Source organism: Phyllobates terribilis, unplaced genomic scaffold (genome assembly GCF_046119375.1).
Source record: "Phyllobates terribilis strain yellow unplaced genomic scaffold, ASM4611937v1 Scaffold_40__1_contigs__length_11209783, whole genome shotgun sequence".
Lineage (NCBI taxonomy): Eukaryota > Metazoa > Chordata > Amphibia > Anura > Dendrobatidae > Phyllobates > Phyllobates terribilis.
In genome coordinates, this window is record NW_027362800.1 from 10,163,076 (window position 1) to 10,184,558 (window position 21,483).

At 43.9% G+C, this 21,483-nt stretch overlaps 12 non-coding genes across 12 annotated transcripts; all 12 read right to left on the reverse strand.

Moving 5' to 3' along the window:
- Window positions 1-1,088: 1,088 nt before the first annotated feature.
- Window positions 1,089-1,279, reverse strand: LOC141191279 (U2 spliceosomal RNA). The gene has a single exon (XR_012265277.1). It is a non-coding gene; the product is annotated as a U2 spliceosomal RNA (small nuclear RNA).
- A 1,119-nt stretch (window positions 1,280-2,398) lies between these two features.
- On the reverse strand, window positions 2,399-2,589 carry LOC141190563 (U2 spliceosomal RNA). Its single transcript, XR_012264587.1, has one exon. It is a non-coding gene; the product is annotated as a U2 spliceosomal RNA (small nuclear RNA).
- Window positions 2,590-3,710: 1,121 nt separating this feature from the next.
- On the reverse strand, window positions 3,711-3,900 carry LOC141185812 (U2 spliceosomal RNA). The gene has a single exon (XR_012260425.1). It is a non-coding gene; the product is annotated as a U2 spliceosomal RNA (small nuclear RNA).
- Window positions 3,901-10,306: 6,406 nt separating this feature from the next.
- Window positions 10,307-10,497, reverse strand: LOC141185390 (U2 spliceosomal RNA). The gene has a single exon (XR_012260057.1). It is a non-coding gene; the product is annotated as a U2 spliceosomal RNA (small nuclear RNA).
- Window positions 10,498-11,614: 1,117 nt separating this feature from the next.
- Window positions 11,615-11,805, reverse strand: LOC141190564 (U2 spliceosomal RNA). Its single transcript, XR_012264588.1, has one exon. It is a non-coding gene; the product is annotated as a U2 spliceosomal RNA (small nuclear RNA).
- A 1,121-nt stretch (window positions 11,806-12,926) lies between these two features.
- Window positions 12,927-13,117, reverse strand: LOC141190565 (U2 spliceosomal RNA). The gene has a single exon (XR_012264589.1). It is a non-coding gene; the product is annotated as a U2 spliceosomal RNA (small nuclear RNA).
- Window positions 13,118-14,231: 1,114 nt separating this feature from the next.
- LOC141190566 (U2 spliceosomal RNA) lies at window positions 14,232-14,422 on the reverse strand. The gene has a single exon (XR_012264590.1). It is a non-coding gene; the product is annotated as a U2 spliceosomal RNA (small nuclear RNA).
- Window positions 14,423-15,536: 1,114 nt separating this feature from the next.
- On the reverse strand, window positions 15,537-15,727 carry LOC141190567 (U2 spliceosomal RNA). Its single transcript, XR_012264591.1, has one exon. It is a non-coding gene; the product is annotated as a U2 spliceosomal RNA (small nuclear RNA).
- A 1,121-nt stretch (window positions 15,728-16,848) lies between these two features.
- LOC141190569 (U2 spliceosomal RNA) lies at window positions 16,849-17,039 on the reverse strand. The gene has a single exon (XR_012264593.1). It is a non-coding gene; the product is annotated as a U2 spliceosomal RNA (small nuclear RNA).
- Window positions 17,040-18,157: 1,118 nt separating this feature from the next.
- LOC141190570 (U2 spliceosomal RNA) lies at window positions 18,158-18,348 on the reverse strand. The gene has a single exon (XR_012264594.1). It is a non-coding gene; the product is annotated as a U2 spliceosomal RNA (small nuclear RNA).
- A 1,121-nt stretch (window positions 18,349-19,469) lies between these two features.
- On the reverse strand, window positions 19,470-19,660 carry LOC141190572 (U2 spliceosomal RNA). The gene has a single exon (XR_012264595.1). It is a non-coding gene; the product is annotated as a U2 spliceosomal RNA (small nuclear RNA).
- Window positions 19,661-20,780: 1,120 nt separating this feature from the next.
- Window positions 20,781-20,971, reverse strand: LOC141190573 (U2 spliceosomal RNA). Its single transcript, XR_012264596.1, has one exon. It is a non-coding gene; the product is annotated as a U2 spliceosomal RNA (small nuclear RNA).
- Between the last annotated feature and the right edge of the window lie 512 nt (window positions 20,972-21,483).

Genomic DNA, 21,483 nt, shown 5'->3' on the forward strand with positions numbered 1-21,483 from the left:
AGGATTCTGAAAAGTCCATTTGTGGAGATGGCCACCTGGACTCCCGTTAAGAAGACATGCTGTCAACCTCTAGATCCCTCACATGCCTGCACTTTTCGGCTTGCTGCTGCTGCAATCCACGCGTTTTAGATCTGCATAACTCCACCTCTTTTAGCACAGTACCCTCAACCCCCGGCTGTTCCCACCCGCCTCAACACCGTTGGAAGGGAGGAGAACCAATTAAGGCGGGGGGGGGGGGTGGAACGAGCAGCTGTCTACCCTTAGCAGGAGGGTTGCTGATTAATTACCTCTCCTGCTGCTGCTGCTGCTGGCTGTCCAGCAGCAGACTGAAGGTGGCTGCTGCTGTGCGCAGGTATATAAAGGCTCAGAGCCTATTATGACACGCGCAGCCAGCGTTCCATTGCCACATTCCGTCTACTGCAGGCGGGATACCTGGATGGCTGAATGTCACTGAGAAGCTCACAGAGACCGCCATAAGCAACAGTTTAAAAGAATGCCACAGACTAATCAACCAAACTTTTTGGGTTGGTTTCTCTTTTATAGTCTGCAGGCATTAAATGAAAGAAGTCAGTGTTCCAGCAGAGGGAGACAACGTTTCAGAAAAGGCATTGTAGCAAACCAAAAAAGAAATTTTAAGCGCAGCAGAGTAACCAGCTCACATACCTGTTAGCTCAGGTGAGTTTAAAAGGCTGCTGTTGATAACAAGGGCATTTGCTAAATAGATGGTGTGTGTGCAACAATATACTGAAAGGTCAATTATATTGTGCAGCTTATCTCACCACCTGTAGTTATTTAGGTGAAAGCTCCAAAATGCTTGCCTAATATGTCTGTTTATCCAAAAGGAAGTATAGAGGGAGAGCTAGATAGATAGCATTGCATTACATTACATTACATGGCAATGCAATGCACAGTTGCTGAAGTTGAACCAAAATGAGCTTGTCATCTGGCTTCTGCAACTTTTAACATGAAAAATCCAATGAGGAGAAGAAAAGCAAAGCCAAAGAGTCCATCCCAAAATCCGACAAACAAGCAAAATGAACAAAAAGCATTGAATTCAATTCTTTCTGATTTTAGAAACTGCATTAAAGAAGGGGTGCATCGGTCCTGGAGATACTGCAATACCAGGTCAATGCGTGGAGTGGACAGAGCAAGCTCTTTTTCCATCTCCCTGTTCTAAAAATCCATTTAATATATGGTCCCCAGATAGGGGACGTATCAGATATTAAACTGATAAGAACAGATACTACACTTGATCTTAGCCAAAAGGCCGAGAAGCGATAACCAGAATTGGTTTCCGACTACGGTGCCACCCAAGGATTCTGAAAAGTCCATTTGTGGAGATGGCCACCTGGACTCCCGTTAAGAAGACATGCTGTCAACCTCTAGATCCCTCACATGCCTGCACTTTTCGGCTTGCTGCTGCTGCAATCCACGCGTTTTAGATCTGCATAACTCCACCTCTTTTAGCACAGTACCCTCAACCCCCGGCTGTTCCCACCCGCCTCAACACCGTTGGAAGGGAGGAGAACCAATTAAGGCGGGGGGGGGTGGAACGAGCAGCTGTCTACCCTTAGCAGGAGGGTTGCTGATTAATTACCTCTCCTGCTGCTGCTGCTGCTGGCTGTCCAGCAGCAGACTGAAGGTGGCTGCTGCTGAGCGCAGGTATATAAAGGCTCAGAGCCTATTATGACACGCGCAGCCAGCGTTCCATTGCCACATTCCGTCTACTGCAGGCGGGATACCTGGATGGCTGAATGTCACTGAGAAGCTCAGAGAGACCGCCATAAGCAACAGTTTAAAAGAATGCCACAGACTAATCAACCAAACTTTTTGGGTTGGTTTCTCTTTTATAGTCTGCAGGCATTAAATGAAAGAAGTCAGTGTTCCAGCAGAGGGAGACAACGTTTCAGAAAAGGCATTGTAGCAAACCAAAAAAGAAATTTTAAGCGCAGCAGAGTAACCAGCTCACATACCTGTTAGCTCAGGTGAGTTTAAAAGGCTGCTGTTGATAACAAGGGCATTTGCTAAATAGATGGTGTGTGTGCAACAATATACTGAAAGGTCAATTATATTGTGCAGCTTATCTCACCACCTGTAGTTATTTAGGTGAAAGCTCCAAAATGCTTGCCTAATATGTCTGTTTATCCAAAAGGAAGTATAGAGGGAGAGCTAGATAGATAGCATTGCATTACATTACATTACATGGCAATGCAATGCACAGTTGCTGAAGTTGAACCAAAATGAGCTTGTCATCTGGCTTCTGCAACTTTTAACATGAAAAATCCAATGAGGAGAAGAAAAGCAAAGCCAAAGAGTCCATCCCAAAATCCGACAAACAAGCAAAATGAACAAAAAGCATTGAATTCAATTCTTTCTGATTTTAGAAACTGCATTAAAGAAGGGGTGCACCGGTCCTGGAGATACTGCAATACCAGGTCAATGCGTGGAGTGGACAGAGCAAGCTCTTTTTCCATCTCCCTGTTCTAAAAATCCATTTAATATATGGTCCCCAGATAGGGGACGTATCAGATATTAAACTGATAAGAACAGATACTACACTTGATCTTAGCCAAAAGGCCGAGAAGCGATAACCAGAATTGGTTTCCGACTACGGTGCCACCCAAGGATTCTGAAAAGTCCATTTGTGGAGATGGCCACCTGGACTCCCGTTAAGAAGACATGCTGTCAACCTCTAGATCCCTCACATGCCTGCACTTTTCGGCTTGCTGCTGCTGCAATCCACGCGTTTTAGATCTGCATAACTCCACCTCTTTTAGCACAGTACCCTCAACCCCCGGCTGTTCCCACCCGCCTCAAAACCGTTGGAAGGGAGGAGAACCAATTAAGGCGGGGGGGGGGGTGGAACGAGCAGCTGTCTACCCTTAGCAGGAGGGTTGCTGATTAATTACCTCTCCTGCTGCTGCTGCTGCTGGCTGTCCAGCAGCAGACTGAAGGTGGCTGCTGCTGTGCGCAGGTATATAAAGGCTCAGAGCCTATTATGACACGCGCAGCCAGCGTTCCATTGCCACATTCCGTCTACTGCAGGCGGGATACCTGGATGGCTGAATGTCACTGAGAAGCTCACAGAGACCGCCATAAGCAACAGTTTAAAAGAATGCCACAGACTAATCAACCAAACTTTTTGGGTTGGTTTCTCTTTTATAGTCTGCAGGCATTAAATGAAAGAAGTCAGTGTTCCAGCAGAGGGAGACAACGTTTCAGAAAAGGCATTGTAGCAAACCAAAAAAGAAATTTTAAGCGCAGCAGAGTAACCAGCTCACATACCTGTTAGCTCAGGTGAGTTTAAAAAGCTGCTGTTGATAACAAGGGCATTTGCTACATAGATGGTGTGTGTGCAACAATATACTGAAAGGTCAATTATATTGTGCAGCTTATCTCACCACCTGTAGTTATTTAGGTGAAAGCTCCAAAATGCTTGCCTAATATGTCTGTTTATCCAAAAGGAAGTATAGAGGGAGAGCTAGATAGATAGCCTTGCATTACATTACATAACATGGCAATGCAATGCACAGTTGCTGAAGTTGAACCAAAATGAGCTTGTCATCTGGCTTCTGCAACTTTTAACATGAAAAATCCAATGAGGAGAAGAAAAGCAAAGCCAAAGAGTCCATCCCAAAATCCGACAAACAAGCAAAATGAACAAAAAGCATTGAATTCAATTCTTTCTGATTTTAGAAACTGCATTAAAGAAGGGGTGCACCGGTCCTGGAGATACTGCAATACCAGGTCAATGCGTGGAGTGGACAGAGCAAGCTCTTTTTCCATCTCCCTGTTCTAAAAATCCATTTAATATATGGTCCCCAGATAGGGGACGTATCAGATATTAAACTGATAAGAACAGATTTTTTTTTTTAATTTGGCTATCCCCCACATGGGGATAAAAACCGTTTATTTAAAATTTAACAAATTACAGAAATAAAACCATTACATCCACATTACACTTTCGGGACTTCAAAGAAAAATAAAAATTCCATCACAGCAAATTTTACAAGACTTCAAATATTCCATAGGTTAAAAAGCCATTTGCCTGCCAACGTTACATTCTTTTTCCTGTCCAATAAATAGTATATGTACATTTCACTTTTACAAAAGGCTAAAACATCATCTACTGGTAACATTTCATGTTTAAAAACAGCAATATTTCTAGCATTCCAGAGCGCTATCTTGGCACAATTCACTATCTTCCACGCCATTATTTTTTGGTCCATTGTTGGGCCTTCCAGAAGACCATATAACACTGATGCAAAATTAAAGTCTTTGAGGTCCACCATTTTCTCCAGCAGGGGGATTAGTCTTCTCCAGAACTCTTTAGCAAAAGCACAAGTCCATAAAAGATGCTTCACTGTCTCTTCTTCTTGACAACCTTCTCTTGGGCAGATGGCAGACCTCACAAAACCTCTTCTGTACTGGAATGCCCGGCAAGGAAGACAGTGGTGTGCGCAGCTCCAAGACATGTCTTTCTGTACATTGAAAAGATAAGGGGCGTTAATCATTTTCCATATGTGTACAGTTTTGTCATCATCATAACGTTCAATATCACACAACGTCACATCAGTACTAATTTGTTTGAGTAGTGTCTTGCTGTTACATAGATCCCCTGTCTGTTTCTTATTCAAATTAAAATCAAGAATAATTTTCTTTAAAATCTCATAATGTGCAGGTAGGTTAAAAGCATAAGGAGAGGATAAAACTGTTTCAAACCAACCAAACCTTCTCATGAGAAAACCAGTGTTAAAACGCATAAAATAGGAAAGGTAATTATCTTTAAAAAGGGTTTTAAAACAGAAACAGAAAAAATGTATTAAAAGAAACTTATCTAAAACAGGGAAATCTTTCCCACCTTTAACCTTTGGCTTTGTCACAATTTCTCTTTTGAGTTTCTCCATTTTTGAGCCCCAAAAAAAGGTAAAACATACTTTTGTAATTCGTTTCAACAAATTTGTAGGAGGGGGGAACACCAAACTAAGATATAACAGGATAGGTAATATCACCATTTTTACAATCAGAACTTTACCTTCCATTGACAGCTTTCTCATATTCCACATGCAGATTTTCTGATTAATTTTCTGTGCTGCCGCATCCCAGCTATTAAAACCATTATTAGATTCATTAAAAGAAACACCTAAAATAGTAATGGAATCTGTAACTGCAATTGGTACATCATGTAAACTCATCCCCCCGACATTTAAAATATTACATTTAGTAAGATTAATTTTAAAACCGGAAACTGTACAAAAAGACTGAATTTGGCTTATCGTTTTTTGTATTGAAGGTACATCACATCCAAACACGGCTACATCATCCATATAGCTTACAACTTTAACTTGTAGACCGTTCCCTCCGGGTAAGGGTACTCCACATATTTGCTTATCCCGGCGTATTGTACATAAAAGGGGTTCTATAGCACATATAAAAAGCAGGGGGGACAAAGGGCAACCCTGCTTCACCCCTGATTTTAAAACTACCTCTTTTGTTTTAAAACCATTAACTAAAATCTTACTCGTACAATCATTATAAAAAGCTTTAAGAGACAATAAAAACCCACCCGGAATGCCCATTTTTTCTAAAACTTTAAAAAGATAAAAATGAGACACGCGGTCAAAAGCTTTCTCAAAATCCACCGCTAGGATTGACATCTTTGTCTTTCTGGTTTTTACATCTTCAATACAATCTTTCACCAGGTTTAAATTGTCCCAGATACTACGCCCAGGTACCCCGCATACCTGATTTGCATGAATTACTTTATGTATCACCTTTTTCAACCGATTTGCACAGATCTTAGCCATAATTTTGTAATCACTATTTAAAAGAGTTATCGGCCTCCAGTTTTTAAGATCCGTTTTGTCACCTTTTTTGTATAGTAGTGATACCTCACCTTTCTTCCATGAGTTGAGTAAAACCTTATTATTAAAAACTTCGGAAAACAAATTAAACAAATCATGTTTTAAAATATCATAAAAACTTATATAAAACTCTATGGGGATACCATCAGGGCCGGGCACTTTACCATTTTTAAAACTCTTCATGGTTTCTAAAATCTCTTCCTCACATAGAGGTTGGGATAAAAAACTTTGGGCATCAGCATCTAGGGTGGACTTGATCTCCCCCAGGAAAGTGTGTATTAAATCATGGTCTACAGGTTTTACATTAAAAAGATCATTAAAATAGACATTTACCTTATCCAATATAACGTTGATATTATTATCTCCATCTATGTTATCAATTATTGTTTTCGCCTGTTTGTTTTTCTTAAAAAAATACCTGGAACAAGTCTCATCCTCTTCTACGTGTTTTACCTTTGAACGAAAAATCAGTTCTTTTCCTTTTTGTTCCAACCACTTTGAAATTTCTCCTTTAAGACTCAATATATCATTACCTACATCCAGACCATTGTCTTTGAATTTGTACAATGTCTGTAATCTGATATTAAGAAAATTATAGATCTCAAACTTTTCTTTAGCTTTTTGTATGCTTTTCTTAATAAAGAAATCTTTAATGCTTATTTTCATTCTATCCCACCAGGAGCTAAAAGAAATATTGGGGTTTTTCCTTTTTCTACAGTTTACATAAAACTCAATAAAATCCGATAAAATTTGTGGATCTTTTAAAAGGGACACATTCAATTTCCAAGATTTCTTACCACATTTCTTCTTTCCATTAATCCTCACTCTAAAAGATAAAACCTTGTGATCTGAGAGAATATTAGTTAAAACTTCACATTTCACTGGCAGTATTTTTTCTGAACCTAAAACAAAATCTATCCTGGAGCTACATGTAGAATTGCTCCAGGTGAAACCAGCGTCTATAGGGCTATCCTTGTTACATTCTTTATACACATCAGTTAATTTACAATCATTTATAATATTGCTTAACATTCCAGACGTTTTGTCATAATTTCTACTCACGGAACCGGAGCGTCGGCTTTCGCCTTTTAAAATACAATTAAAATCACCTGCCAGGATAAAAGGTTCAGAAATGTTAATAAATAAAGGTAAAATTTCCAGCATATCAGCCCTTTCATTTTTATCAGGTGACCCATAAAAATTTAAAAACTGCCATCTTGTCCCATCAATAAAAGCCTTAACTAAAAGAATACGACCCGGTAAAATATCTTGGATAAAATCAATAGACACATTTCCCTTAAAAAGTATAGCTACCCCGGCTGATCCAGTTGCATTTGATCCAGACCAGACCGATGGACCATGTTTCCACTCTTCCTTATATTTTTTGTAAGAAATCTTATGAGGGATATGACATTCTTGTAAAAAGAAAACAGAAGCTGTAAAACAGGTTAAAAAATGTAAAACAGTAGCTCTTCTGGTCTTGGATCCTATGCCTCTCACATTGAGGGAAACACCACTAATGTCAGCCATCATAACAAATGGTTAGGAATAAACAAAAACTGGACTTTACCTATCCGATGGACGGATCAGACCACTTGGACTTTCACCAACGCCCTCTTCTGAATCCACCGTTATCAAAGAGTCTTCATCATCGGAGAAGGAACATTCACTTAAATTAAGACCCGACGCTACTGGGGTGTAGCTCGGAAGGATATTGAGAGAAAGGTTACACTGGGTCTCCATAGGCTGACCATTTAGGTCCTCGTCAGGTGGGTCTCCGAGAGGCTCCGCACTCCCCTGCTGACCCGCAGAGGGTCGTAACACAGGGGCAGGCTGCGCACATGGCGGAGCCTCAGAGTCCCCGGAGGCAGCCAGGTTCGGGGCCCCACCTGGGGCAGCAGAGCCCCGGGACCTCGGGATTCCAGAGTCTACACCCCCGTGAGGGGATGTATCCATCTCCTCCCTATTAGCCACCTCCACGGAACCATTATTTTTCTTATTATGAGACCTCACCAAATGCCACGTACCGCCCTCGCTCTCGTGAGACCCAGTGGGAATTTTGGGCTCGGTGTCAGCCTTTTGGCGCTCTTTTTTGGCCTTACCGACCGCCCCTTTATGATCTTTCTCAGCCTTCCTTTTAGCCTCCTTATGGTCTTTCAGCCAGCTCCTGGGCTCCTGTGAGTTACCTGTCATTGACTCGGAGGGATTGTTACTAGTCGAAGCGCCCTTATCACCTCCCGAGGCTCCAGGTTGCTGTTCCTCCTCCTGAGGGGTGGTCTGATTGGCCCGTCCATTCCCGGATGTCTTGGACTTCTCCTTTTGTTTTTGTTCATCCTCTCTGAACCTGTGAGGGCAAGAAAAATAGAAATGACCAGGTGTCCGACAAAAAGAGCATTTTTTTTCATTTGGGCACTCCTTTGTGTCATGTTCAGTACTGGCACAATTTCTACAAGTGGCACCACAACTATCCTTAGAGTGCCCATAGAGACCACAATACCTACAAAAAAGTGGCATTCCTGAGAAAAAAAAATCCCCATTAGTTTGCCCTATTTTAAATCGAGCTGGAGGAAGTCTCACACCTCCAGGGAATTTAGGGTCTCTTTCACATTTTACTAAAAACTTCCATTTTGAGGTCCAGATGTTAAACTCATTCAACACTTTCCCAATCAATTTCACACTTTTAAAATAAACTGACAAAAAGGAAATAACCTCTGGTGCCGTTATGAAGGGTGAGAAGATTTTCACAACCACCATCTTTACCTCATCCAGGACGTGCTCGATGATCTGAATCCCTTTTAGACCAGGGCTATTTTCTACCGACTTAACTCTGGACAAAACATCTTTGAAAATACCTTCGCCAGTAAAGGTTACATCATAGTCTCCACGTCGAGGATAATCCTGGATAGAAAGGATTTCGTTGGTTCTGACGTGGAGCAGTTTCTCAAGCACGTCCTGGACTACATATCCCAGATTCCGCATATCGGAACCACCAGCCGTAAAGCGGACCCTTATGGTGTTCTTGAGCCTCGCATATAGAGGCACGAGGTTGGGGTCAACCTCCATGGTATGGCGCAACAAAATGCAAATTGCAACCGCCTGCAATCTGCGCCTTCAGAGCTTTGTGATAAAGCACCTGAAGGCTGGGGGATCGCTGCCCGTTACCCTAGGACTAATCCCTCTCCCTAATAGCAGCAGGCAGGTGAAGCCCACCGAAGTGGACGATCCTGCCAGGCCAAGGAGAGGGGTACCTGAGTGCCCTTCAACTGAAACCTCCTGCTGTGAAGCACTTGGTCTCAGCCAAAAGGCCGAGAAGCGATAACCAGAATTGGTTTCCGACTACGGTGCCACCCAAGGATTCTGAAAAGTCCATTTGTGGAGATGGCCACCTGGACTCCCGTTAAGAAGACATGCTGTCAACCTCTAGATCCCTCACATGCCTGCACTTTTCGGCTTGCTGCTGCTGCAATCCACGCGTTTTAGATCTGCATAACTCCACCTCTTTTAGCACAGTACCCTCAACCCCCGGCTGTTCCCACCCGCCTCAACACCGTTGGAAGGGAGGAGAACCAATTAAGGCGGGGGGGGGGGGGGGTGGAACGAGCAGCTGTCTACCCTTAGCAGGAGGGTTGCTGATTAATTACCTCTCCTGCTGCTGCTGCTGCTGGCTGTCCAGCAGCAGACTGAAGGTGGCTGCTGCTGTGCGCAGGTATATAAAGGCTCAGAGTCTATTATGACACGCGCAGCCAGCGTTCCATTGCCACATTCCGTCTACTGCAGGCGGGATACCTGGATGGCTGAATGTCACTGAGAAGCTCACAGAGACCGCCATAAGCAACAGTTTAAAAGAATGCCACAGACTAATCAACCAAACTTTTTGGGTTGGTTTCTCTTTTATAGTCTGCAGGCATTAAATGAAAGAAGTCAGTGTTCCAGCAGAGGGAGACAACGTTTCAGAAAAGGCATTGTAGCAAACCAAAAAAGAAATTTTAAGCGCAGCAGAGTAACCAGCTCACATACCTGTTAGCTCAGGTGAGTTTAAAAGGCTGCTGTTGATAACAAGGGCATTTGCTAAATAGATGGTGTGTGTGCAACAATATACTGAAAGGTCAATTATATTGTGCAGCTTATCTCACCACCTGTAGTTATTTAGGTGAAAGCTCCAAAATGCTTGCCTAATATGTCTGTTTATCCAAAAGGAAGTATAGAGGGAGAGCTAGATAGATAGCATTGCATTACATTACATTACATGGCAATGCAATGCACAGTTGCTGAAGTTGAACCAAAATGAGCTTGTCATCTGGCTTCTGCAACTTTTAACATGAAAAATCCAATGAGGAGAAGAAAAGCAAAGCCAAAGAGTCCATCCCAAAATCCGACAAACAAGCAAAATGAACAAAAAGCATTGAATTCAATTCTTTCTGATTTTAGAAACTGCATTAAAGAAGGGGTGCACCGGTCCTGGAGATACTGCAATACCAGGTCAATGCATGGAGTGGACAGAGCAAGCTCTTTTTCCATCTCCCTGTTCTAAAAATCCATTTAATATATGGTCCCCAGATAGGGGACGTATCAGATATTAAACTGATCAGAACAGATACTACACTTGATCTTAGCCAAAAGGCCGAGAAGCGATAACCAGAATTGGTTTCCGACTACGGTGCCACCCAAGGATTCTGAAAAGTCCATTTGTGGAGATGGCCACCTGGACTCCCGTTAAGAAGACATGCTGTCAACCTCTAGATCCCTCACATGCCTGCACTTTTCGGCTTGCTGCTGCTGCAATCCACGCGTTTTAGATCTGCATAACTCCACCTCTTTTAGCACAGTACCCTCAACCCCCGGCTGTTCCCACCCGCCTCAACACCGTTGGAAGGGAGGAGAACCATTAAGGTGGGGGGGGGGGTGGAACGAGCAGCTGTCTACCCTTAGCAGGAGGGTTGCTGATTAATTACCTCTCCTGCTGCTGCTGCTGGCTGTCCAGCAGCAGACTGAAGGTGGCTGCTGCTGTGCGCAGGTATATAAAGGCTCAGAGCCTATTATGACACGCGCAGCCAGCGTTCCATTGCCACATTCCGTCTACTGCAGGCGGGATACCTGGATGGCTGAATGTCACTGAGAAGCTCACAGAGACCGCCATAAGCAACAGTTTAAAAGAATGCCACATACTAATCAACCAAACTTTTTGGGTTGGTTTCTCTTTTATAGTCTGCAGGCATTAAATGAAAGAAGTCAGTGTTCCAGCAGAGGGAGACAACGTTTCAGAAAAGGCATTGTAGCAAACCAAAAAAGAAATTTTAAGCGCAGCAGAGTAACCAGCTCACATACCTGTTAGCTCAGGTGAGTTTAAAAGGCTGCTGTTGATAACAAGGGCATTTGCTAAATAGATGGTGTGTGTGCAACAATATACTGAAAGGTCAATTATATTGTGCAGCTTATCTCACCACCTGTAGTTATTTAGGTGAAAGCTCCAAAATGCTTGCCTAATATGTCTGTTTATCCAAAAGGAAGTATAGAGGGAGAGCTAGATAGATAGCATTGCATTACATTACATTACATGGCAATGCACTGCACAGTTGCTGAAGTTGAACCAAAATGAGCTTGTCATCTGGCTTCTGCAACTTTTAACATGAAAAATCCAATGAGGAGAAGAAAAGCAAAGCCAAAGAGTCCATCCCAAAATCCGACAAACAAGCAAAATGAACAAAAAGCATTGAATTCAATTCTTTCTGATTTTAGAAACTGCATTAAAGAAGGGGTGCACCGGTCCTGGAGATACTGCAATACCAGGTCAATGCGTGGAGTGGACAGAGCAAGCTCTTTTTCCATCTCCCTGTTCTAAAAATCCATTTAATATATGGTCCCCAGATAGGGGACGTATCAGATATTAAACTGATAAGAACAGATACTACACTTGATCTTAGCCAAAAGGCCGAGAAGCGATAGCCAGAATTGGTTTCCGACTACGGTGCCACCCAAGGATTCTGAAAAGTCCATTTGTGGAGATGGCCACCTGGACTCCCGTTAAGAAGACATGCTGTCAACCTCTAGATCCCTCACATGCCTGCACTTTTCGGCTTGCTGCTGCTGCAATCCACGCGTTTTAGATCTGCATAACTCCACCTCTTTTAGCACAGTACCCTCAACCCCCGGCTGTTCCCACCCGCCTCAACACCGTTGGAAGGGAGGAGAACCAATTAAGGCGGGGGGGGGGGTGGAACGAGCAGCTGTCTACCCTTAGCAGGAGGGTTGCTGATTAATTACCTCTCCTGCTGCTGCTGCTGCTGGCTGTCCAGCAGCAGACTGAAGGTGGCTGCTGCTGTGCGCAGGTATATAAAGGCTCAGAGCCTATTATGACACGCGCAGCCAGCGTTCCATTGCCACATTCCGTCTACTGCAGGCGGGATACCTGGATGGCTGAATGTCACTGAGAAGCTCACAGAGACCGCCATAAGCAACAGTTTAAAAGAATGCCACAGACTAATCAACCAAACTTTTTGGGTTGGTTTCTCTTTTATAGTCTGCAGGCATTAAATGAAAGAAGTCAGTGTTCCAGCAGAGGGAGTCAACGTTTCAGAAAAGGCATTGTAGCAAACCAAAAAAGAAATTTTAAGCGCAGCAGAGTAACCAGTTCACATACCTGTTAGCTCAGGTGAGTTTAAAAGGCTGCTGTTGATAACAAGGGCATTTGCTAAATAGATGGTGTGTGTGCAACAATATACTGAAAGGTCAATTATATTGTGCAGCTTATCTCACCACCTGTAGTTATTTAGGTGAAAGCTCCAAAATGCTTGCCTAATATGTCTGTTTATCCAAAAGGAAGTATAGAGGGAGAGCTAGATAGATAGCATTGCATTACATTACATTACATGGCAATGCAATGCACAGTTGCTGAAGTTGAACCAAAATGAGCTTGTCATCTGGCTTCTGCAACTTTTAACATGAAAAATCCAATGAGGAGAAGAAAAGCAAAGCCAAAGAGTCCATCCCAAAATCCGACAAACAAGCAAAATGAACAAAAAGCATTGAATTCAATTCTTTCTGATTTTAGAAACTGCATTAAAGAAGGGGTGCACCGGTCCTGGAGATACTGCAATACCAGGTCAATGCGTGGAGTGGACAGAGCAAGCTCTTTTTCCATCTCCCTGTTCTAAAAATCCATTTAATATATGGTCCCCAGATAGGGGACGTATCAGATATTAAACTGATAAGAACAGATACTACACTTGATCTTAGCCAAAAGGCCGAGAAGCGATAACCAGAATTGGTTTCCGACTACGGTGCCACCCAAGGATTCTGAAAAGTCCATTTGTGGAGATGGCCACCTGGACTCCCGTTAAGAAGACATGCTGTCAACCTCTAGATCCCTGACATGCCTGCACTTTTCGGCTTGCTGCAATCCACGCGTTTTAGATCTGCATAACTCCACCTCTTTTAGCACAGTACCCTCAACCCCCGGCTGTTCCCACCCGCCTCAACACCGTTGGAAGGGAGGAGAACCAATTAAGGCGGGGGGGGGGTGGAACGAGCAGCTGTCTACCCTTAGCAGGAGGGTTGCTGATTAATTACCTCTCCTGCTGCTGCTGCTGCTGGCTGTCCAGCAGCAGACTGAAGGTGGCTGCTGCTGTGCGCAGGTATATAAAGGCTCAGAGCCTATTATGACACGCGCAGCCAGCGTTCCATTGCCACATTCCGTCTACTGCAGGCGGGATACCTGGATGGCTGAATGTCACTGAGAAGCTCACAGAGACCGCCATAAGCAACAGTTTAAAAGAATGCCACAGACTAATCAACCAAACTTTTTGGGTTGGTTTCTCTTTTATAGTCTGCAGGCATTAAATGAAAGAAGTCAGTGTTCCAGCAGAGGGAGACAACGTTTCAGAAAAGGCATTGTAGCAAACCAAAAAAGAAATTTTAAGCGCAGCAGAGTAACCAGCTCACATACCTGTTAGCTCAGGTGAGTTTAAAAGGCTGCTGTTGATAACAAGGGCATTTGCTAAATAGATGGTGTGTGTGCAACAATATACTGAAAGGTCAATTATATTGTGCAGCTTATCTCACCACCTGTAGTTATTTAGGTGAAAGCTCCAAAATGCTTGCCTAATATGTCTGTTTATCCAAAAGGAAGTATAGAGGGAGAGCTAGATAGATAGCATTGCATTACATTACATTACATGGCAATGCAATGCACAGTTGCTGAAGTTGAACCAAAATGAGCTTGTCATCTGGCTTCTGCAACTTTTAACATGAAAAATCCAATGAGGAGAAGAAAAGCAAAGCCAAAGAGTCCATCCCAAAATCCGACAAACAAGCAAAATGAACAAAAAGCATTGAATTCAATTCTTTCTGATTTTAGAAACTGCATTAAAGAAGGGGTGCACCGGTCCTGGAGATACTGCAATACCAGGTCAATGCGTGGAGTGGACAGAGCAAGCTCTTTTTCCATCTCCCTGTTCTAAAAATCCATTTAATATATGGTCCCCAGATAGGGGACGTATCAGATATTAAACTGATAAGAACAGATACTACACTTGATCTTAGCCAAAAGGCCGAGAAGCGATAACCAGAATTGGTTTCCGACTACGGTGCCACCCAAGGATTCTGAAAAGTCCATTTGTGGAGATGGCCACCTGGACTCCCGTTAAGAAGACATGCTGTCAACCTCTAGATCCCTGACATGCCTGCACTTTTCGGCTTGCTGCAATCCACGCGTTTTAGATCTGCATAACTCCACCTCTTTTAGCACAGTACCCTCAACCCCCGGCTGTTCCCACCCGCCTCAACACCGTTGGAAGGGAGGAGAACCAATTAAGGCGGGGGGGGGGTGGAACGAGCAGCTGTCTACCCTTAGCAGGAGGGTTGCTGATTAATTACCTCTCCTGCTGCTGCTGCTGCTGGCTGTCCAGCAGCAGACTGAAGGTGGCTGCTGCTGTGCGCAGGTATATAAAGGCTCAGAGCCTATTATGACACGCGCAGCCAGCGTTCCATTGCCACATTCCGTCTACTGCAGGCGGGATACCTGGATGGCTGAATGTCACTGAGAAGCTCACAGAGACCGCCATAAGCAACAGTTTAAAAGAATGCCACAGACTAATCAACCAAACTTTTTGGGTTGGTTTCTCTTTTATAGTCTGCAGGCATTAAATGAAAGAAGTCAGTGTTCCAGCAGAGGGAGACAACGTTTCAGAAAAGGCATTGTAGCAAACCAAAAAAGAAATTTTAAGCGCAGCAGAGTAACCAGCTCACATACCTGTTAGCTCAGGTGAGTTTAAAAGGCTGCTGTTGATAACAAGGGCATTTGCTAAATAGATGGTGTGTGTGCAACAATATACTGAAAGGTCAATTATATTGTGCAGCTTATCTCACCACCTGTAGTTATTTAGGTGAAAGCTCCAAAATGCTTGCCTAATATGTCTGTTTATCCAAAAGGAAGTATAGAGGGAGAGCTAGATAGATAGCATTGCATTACATTACATTACATGGCAATGCAATGCACAGTTGCTGAAGTTGAACCAAAATGAGCTTGTCATCTGGCTTCTGCAACTTTTAACATGAAAAATCCAATGAGGAGAAGAAAAGCAAAGCCAAAGAGTCCATCCCAAAATCCGACAAACAAGCAAAATGAACAAAAAGCATTGAATTCAATTCTTTCTGATTTTAGAAACTGCATTAAAGAAGGGGTGCACCGGTCCTGGAGATACTGCAATACCAGGTCAATGCGTGGAGTGGACAGAGCAAGCTCTTTTTCCATCTCCCTGTTCTAAAAATCCATTTAATATATGGTCCCCAGATAGGGGACGTATCAGATATTAAACTGATAAGAACAGATACTACACTTGATCTTAGCCAAAAGGCCGAGAAGCGATAACCAGAATTGGTTTCCGACTACGGTGCCACCCAAGGATTCTGAAAAGTCCATTTGTGGAGATGGCCACCTGGACTCCCGTTAAGAAGACATGCTGTCAACCTCTAGATCCCTCACATGCCTGCACTTTTCGGCTTGCTGCTGCTGCAATCCACGCATTTTAGATCTGCATAACTCCACCTCTTTTAGCACAGTACCCTCAACCCCCGGCTGTTCCCACCCGCCTCAACACCGTTGGAAGGGAGGAGAACCAATTAAGGCGGGGGGGGGGGTGGAACGAGCAGCTGTCTACCCTTAGCAGGAGGGTTGCTGATTAATTACCTCTCCTGCTGCTGCTGCTGCTGGCTGTCCAGCAGCAGACTGAAGGTGGCTGCTGCTGTGCGCAGGTATATAAAGGCTCAGAGCCTATTATGACACGCGCAGCCAGCGTTCCATTGCCACATTCCGTCTACTGCAGGCGGGATACCTGGATGGCTGAATGTCACTGAGAAGCTCACAGAGACCGCCATAAGCAACAGTTTAAAAGAATGCCACAGACTAATCAACCAAACTTTTTGGGTTGGTTTCTCTTTTATAGTCTGCAGGCATTAAATGAAAGAAGTCAGTGTTCCAGCAGAGGGAGACAACGTTTCAGAAAAGGCATTGTAGCAAACCAAAAAAGAAATTTTAAGCGCAGCAGAGTAACCAGCTCACATACCTGTTAGCTCAGGTGAGTTTAAAAGGCTGCTGTTGATAACAAGGGCATTTGCTAAATAGATGGTGTGTGTGCAACAATATACTGAAAGGTCAATTATATTGTGCAGCTTATCTCACCACCTGTAGTTATTTAGGTGAAAGCTCCAAAATGCTTGCCTAATATGTCTGTTTATCCAAAAGGAAGTATAGAGGGAGAGCTAGATAGATAGCATTGCATTACATTACATTACATGGCAATGCAATGCACAGTTGCTGAAGTTGAACCAAAATGAGCTTGTCATCTGGCTTCTGCAACTTTTAACATGAAAAATCCAATGAGGAGAAGAAAAGCAAAGCCAAAGAGTCCATCCCAAAATCCGACAAACAAGCAAAATGAACAAAAAGCATTGAATTCAATTCTTTCTGATTTTAGAAACTGCATTAAAGAAGGGGTGCACCGGTCCTGGAGATACTGCAATACCAGGTCAATGCGTGGAGTGGACAGAGCAAGCTCTTTTTCCATCTCCCTGTTCTAAAAATCCATTTAATATATGGTCCCCAGATAGGGGACGTATCAGATATTAAACTGATAAGAACAGATACTACACTTGATCTTAGCCAAAAGGCCGAGAAGCGATAACCAGAATTGGTTTCCGACTACGGTGCCACCCAAGGATTCTGAAAAGTCCATTTGTGGAGATGGCCACCTGGACTCCCGTTAAGAAGACATGCTGTCAACCTCTAGATCCCTCACATGCCTGCACTTTTCGGCTTGCTGCTGCTGCAATCCACGCGTTTTAGATCTGCATAACTCCACCTCTTTTAGCACAGTACCCTCAACCCCCGGCTGTTCCCACCCGCCTCAACACCGTTGGAAGGGAGGAGAACCAATTAAGGCGGGGGGGGTGGAACGAGCAGCTGTCTACCCTTAGCAGGAGGGTTGCTGATTAATTACCTCTCCTGCTGCTGCTGCTGCTGGCTGTCCAGCAGCAGACTGAAGGTGGCTGCTGCTGTGCGCAGGTATATAAAGGCTCAGAGCCTATTATGACACGCGCAGCCAGCGTTCCATTGCCACATTCCGTCTACTGCAGGCGGGATACCTGGATGGCTGAATGTCACTGAGAAGCTCACAGAGACCACCATAAGCAACAGTTTAAAAGAATGCCACAGACTAATCAACCAAACTTTTTGGGTTGGTTTCTCTTTTATAGTCTGCAGGCATTAAATGAAAGAAGTCAGTGTTCCAGCAGAGGGAGACAACGTTTCAGAAAAGGCATTGTAGCAAACCAAAAAAGAAATTTTAAGCGCAGCAGAGTAACCAGCTCACATACCTGTTAGCTCAGGTGAGTTTAAAAGGCTGCTGTTGATAACAAGGGCATTTGCTAAATAGATGGTGTGTGTGCAACAATATACTGAAAGGTCAATTATATTGTGCAGCTTATCTCACCACCTGTAGTTATTTAGGTGAAAGCTCCAAAATGCTTGCCTAATATGTCTGTTTATCCAAAAGGAAGTATAGAGGGAGAGCTAGATAGATAGCATTGCATTACATTACATTACATGGCAATGCAATGCACAGTTGCTGAAGTTGAACCAAAATGAGCTTGTCATCTGGCTTCTGCAACTTTTAACATGAAAAATCCAATGAGGAGAAGAAAAGCAAAGCCAAAGAGTCCATCCCAAAATCCGACAAACAAGCAAAATGAACAAAAAGCATTGAATTCAATTCTTTCTGATTTTAGAAACTGCATTAAAGAAGGGGTGCACCGGTCCTGGAGATACTGCAATACCAGGTCAATGCGTGGAGTGGACAGAGCAAGCTCTTTTTCCATCTCCCTGTTCTAAAAATCCATTTAATATATGGTCCCCAGATAGGGGACGTATCAGATATTAAACTGATAAGAACAGATACTACACTTGATCTTAGCCAAAAGGCCGAGAAGCGATAACCAGAATTGGTTTCCGACTACGGTGCCACCCAAGGATTCTGAAAAGTCCATTTGTGGAGATGGCCACCTGGACTCCCGTTAAGAAGACATGCTGTCAACCTCTAGATCCCTCACATGCCTGCACTTTTCGGCTTGCTGCTGCTGCAATCCACGCGTTTTAGATCTGCATAACTCCACCTCTTTTAGCACAGTACCCTCAACCCCCGGCTGTTCCCACCCGCCTCAACACCGTTGGAAGGGAGGAGAACCAATTAAGGCGGGGGGGGGGGTGGAACGAGCAGCTGTCTACCCTTAGCAGGAGGGTTGCTGATTAATTACCTCTCCTGCTGCTGCTGCTGCTGGCTGTCCAGCAGCAGACTGAAGATGGCTGCTGCTGTGCGCAGGTATATAAAGGCTCAGAGCCTATTATGACACGCGCAGCCAGCGTTCCATTGCCACATTCCGTCTACTGCAGGCGGGATACCTGGATGGCTGAATGTCACTGAGAAGCTCACAGAGACCGCCATAAGCAACAGTTTAAAAGAATGCCACAGACTAATCAACCAAACTTTTTGGGTTGGTTTCTCTTTTATAGTCTGCAGGCATTAAATGAAAGAAGTCAGTGTTCCAGCAGAGGGAGACAACGTTTCAGAAAAGGCATTGTAGCAAACCAAAAAAGAAATTTTAAGCGCAGCAGAGTAACCAGCTCACATACCTGTTAGCTCAGGTGAGTTTAAAAGGCTGCTGTTGATAACAAGGGCATTTGCTAAATAGATGGTGTGTGTGCAACAATATACTGAAAGGTCAATTATATTGTGCAGCTTATCTCACCACCTGTAGTTATTTAGGTGAAAGCTCCAAAATGCTTGCCTAATATGTCTGCTTATCCAAAAGGAAGTATAGAGGGAGAGCTAGATAGATAGCATTGCATTACATTACATTACATGGCAATGCAATGCACAGTTGCTGAAGTTGAACCAAAATGAGCTTGTCATCTGGCTTCTGCAACTTTTAACATGAAAAATCCAATGAGGAGAAGAAAAGCAAAGCCAAAGAGTCCATCCCAAAATCCGACAAACAAGCAAAATGAACAAAAAGCATTGAATTCAATTCTTTCTGATTTTAGAAACTGCATTAAAGAAGGGGTGCACCGGTCCTGGAGATACTGCAATACCAGGTCAATGCGTGGAGTGGACAGAGCAAGCTCTTTTTCCATCTCCCTGTTCTAAAAATCCATTTAATATATGGTCCCCAGATAGGGGACGTATCAGATATTAAACTGATAAGAACAGATACTACACTTGATCTTAGCCAAAAGGCCGAGAAGCGATAACCAGAATTGGTTTCCGACTACGGTGCCACCCAAGGATTCTGAAAAGTCCATTTGTGGAGATGGCCACCTGGACTCCCGTTAAGAAGACATGCTGTCAACCTCTAGATCCCTCACATGCCTGCACTTTTCGGCTTGCTGCTGCTGCAATCCACGCGTTTTAGATCTGCATAACTCCACCTCTTTTAGCACAGTACCCTCAACCCCCGGCTGTTCCCACCCGCCTCAACACCGTTGGAAGGGAGGAGAACCAATTAAGGCGGGGGGGGGGTGGAACGAGCAGCTGTCTACCCTTAGCAGGAGGGTTGCTGATTAATTACCTCTCCTGCTGCTGCTGCTGCTGGCTGTCCAGCAGCAGACTGAAGGTGGCTGCTGCTGTGCGCAGGTATATAAAGGCTCAGAGCCTATTATGACACGCGCAGCCAGCGTTCCATTGCCACATTCCGTCTACTGCAGGCGGGATACCTGGATGGCTGAATGTCACTGAGAAGCTCACAGAGACCGCCATAAGCAACAGTTTAAAAGAATGCCACAGACTAATCAACCAAACTTTTTGGGTTGGTTTCTCTTTTATAGTCTGCAGGCATTAAATGAAAGAAGTCAGTGTTCCAGCAGAGGGAGACAACGTTTCAGAAAAGGCATTGTAGCAAACCAAAAAAGAAATTTTAAGCGCAGCAGAGTAACCAGCTCACATACCTGTTAGCTCAGGTGAGTTTAAAAGGCTGCTGTTGATAACAAGGGCATTTGCTAAATAGATGGTGTGTGTGCAACAATATACTGAAAGGTCAATTATATTGTGCAGCTTATCTCACCACCTGTAGTTATTTAGGTGAAAGCTCCAAAATGCTTGCCTAATATGTCTGTTTATCCAAAAGGAAGTATAGAGGGAGAGCTAGATAGATAGCATTGCATTACATTACATTACATGGCAATGCAATGCACAGTTGCTGAAGTTGAACCAAAATGAGCTTGTCATCTGGCTTTTGCAACTTTTAACATGAAAAATCCAATGAGGAGAAGAAAAGCAAAGCCAAAGAGTCCATCCCAAAATCCGACAAACAAGCAAAATGAACAAAAAGCATTGAATTCAATTCTTTCTGATTTTAGAAACTGCATTAAAGAAGGGGTGCACCGGTCCTGGAGATACTGCAATACCAGGTCAATGCGTGGAGTGGACAGAGCAAGCTCTTTTTCCATCTCCCTGTTCTAAAAATCCATTTAATATATGGTCCCCAGATAGGGGACGTATCAGATATTAAACTGATAAGAACAGATACTACACTTGATCTTAGCCAAAAGGCCGAGAAGCGATAACCAGAATTGGTTTCCGACTACGGTGCCACCCAAGGATTCTGAAAAGTCCATTTGTGGAGATGGCCACCTGGACTCCCGTTAAGAAGACATGCTGTCAACCTCTAGATCCCTCACATGCCTGCACTTTTCAGCTTGCTGCTGCTGCAATCCACGCATTTTAGATCTGCATAACTCCACCTCTTTTAGCACAGTACCCTCAACCCCCGGCTGTTCCCACCCGCCTCAACACCGTTGGAAGGGAGGAGAACCAATTAAGGCGGGGGGGGGTGGAACGAGCAGCTGTCTACCCTTAGCAGGAGGGTTGCTGATTAATTACCTCTCCTGCTGCTGCTGCTGCTGGCTGTCCAGCAGCAGATTGAAGGTGGCTGCTGCTGTGCGCAGGTATATAAAGGCTCAGAGCCTATTATGACACGCGCAGCCAGCGTTCCATTGCCACATTCCGTCTACTGCAGGCGGGATACCTGGATGGCTGAATGTCACTGAGAAGCTCACAGAGACCGCCATAAGCAA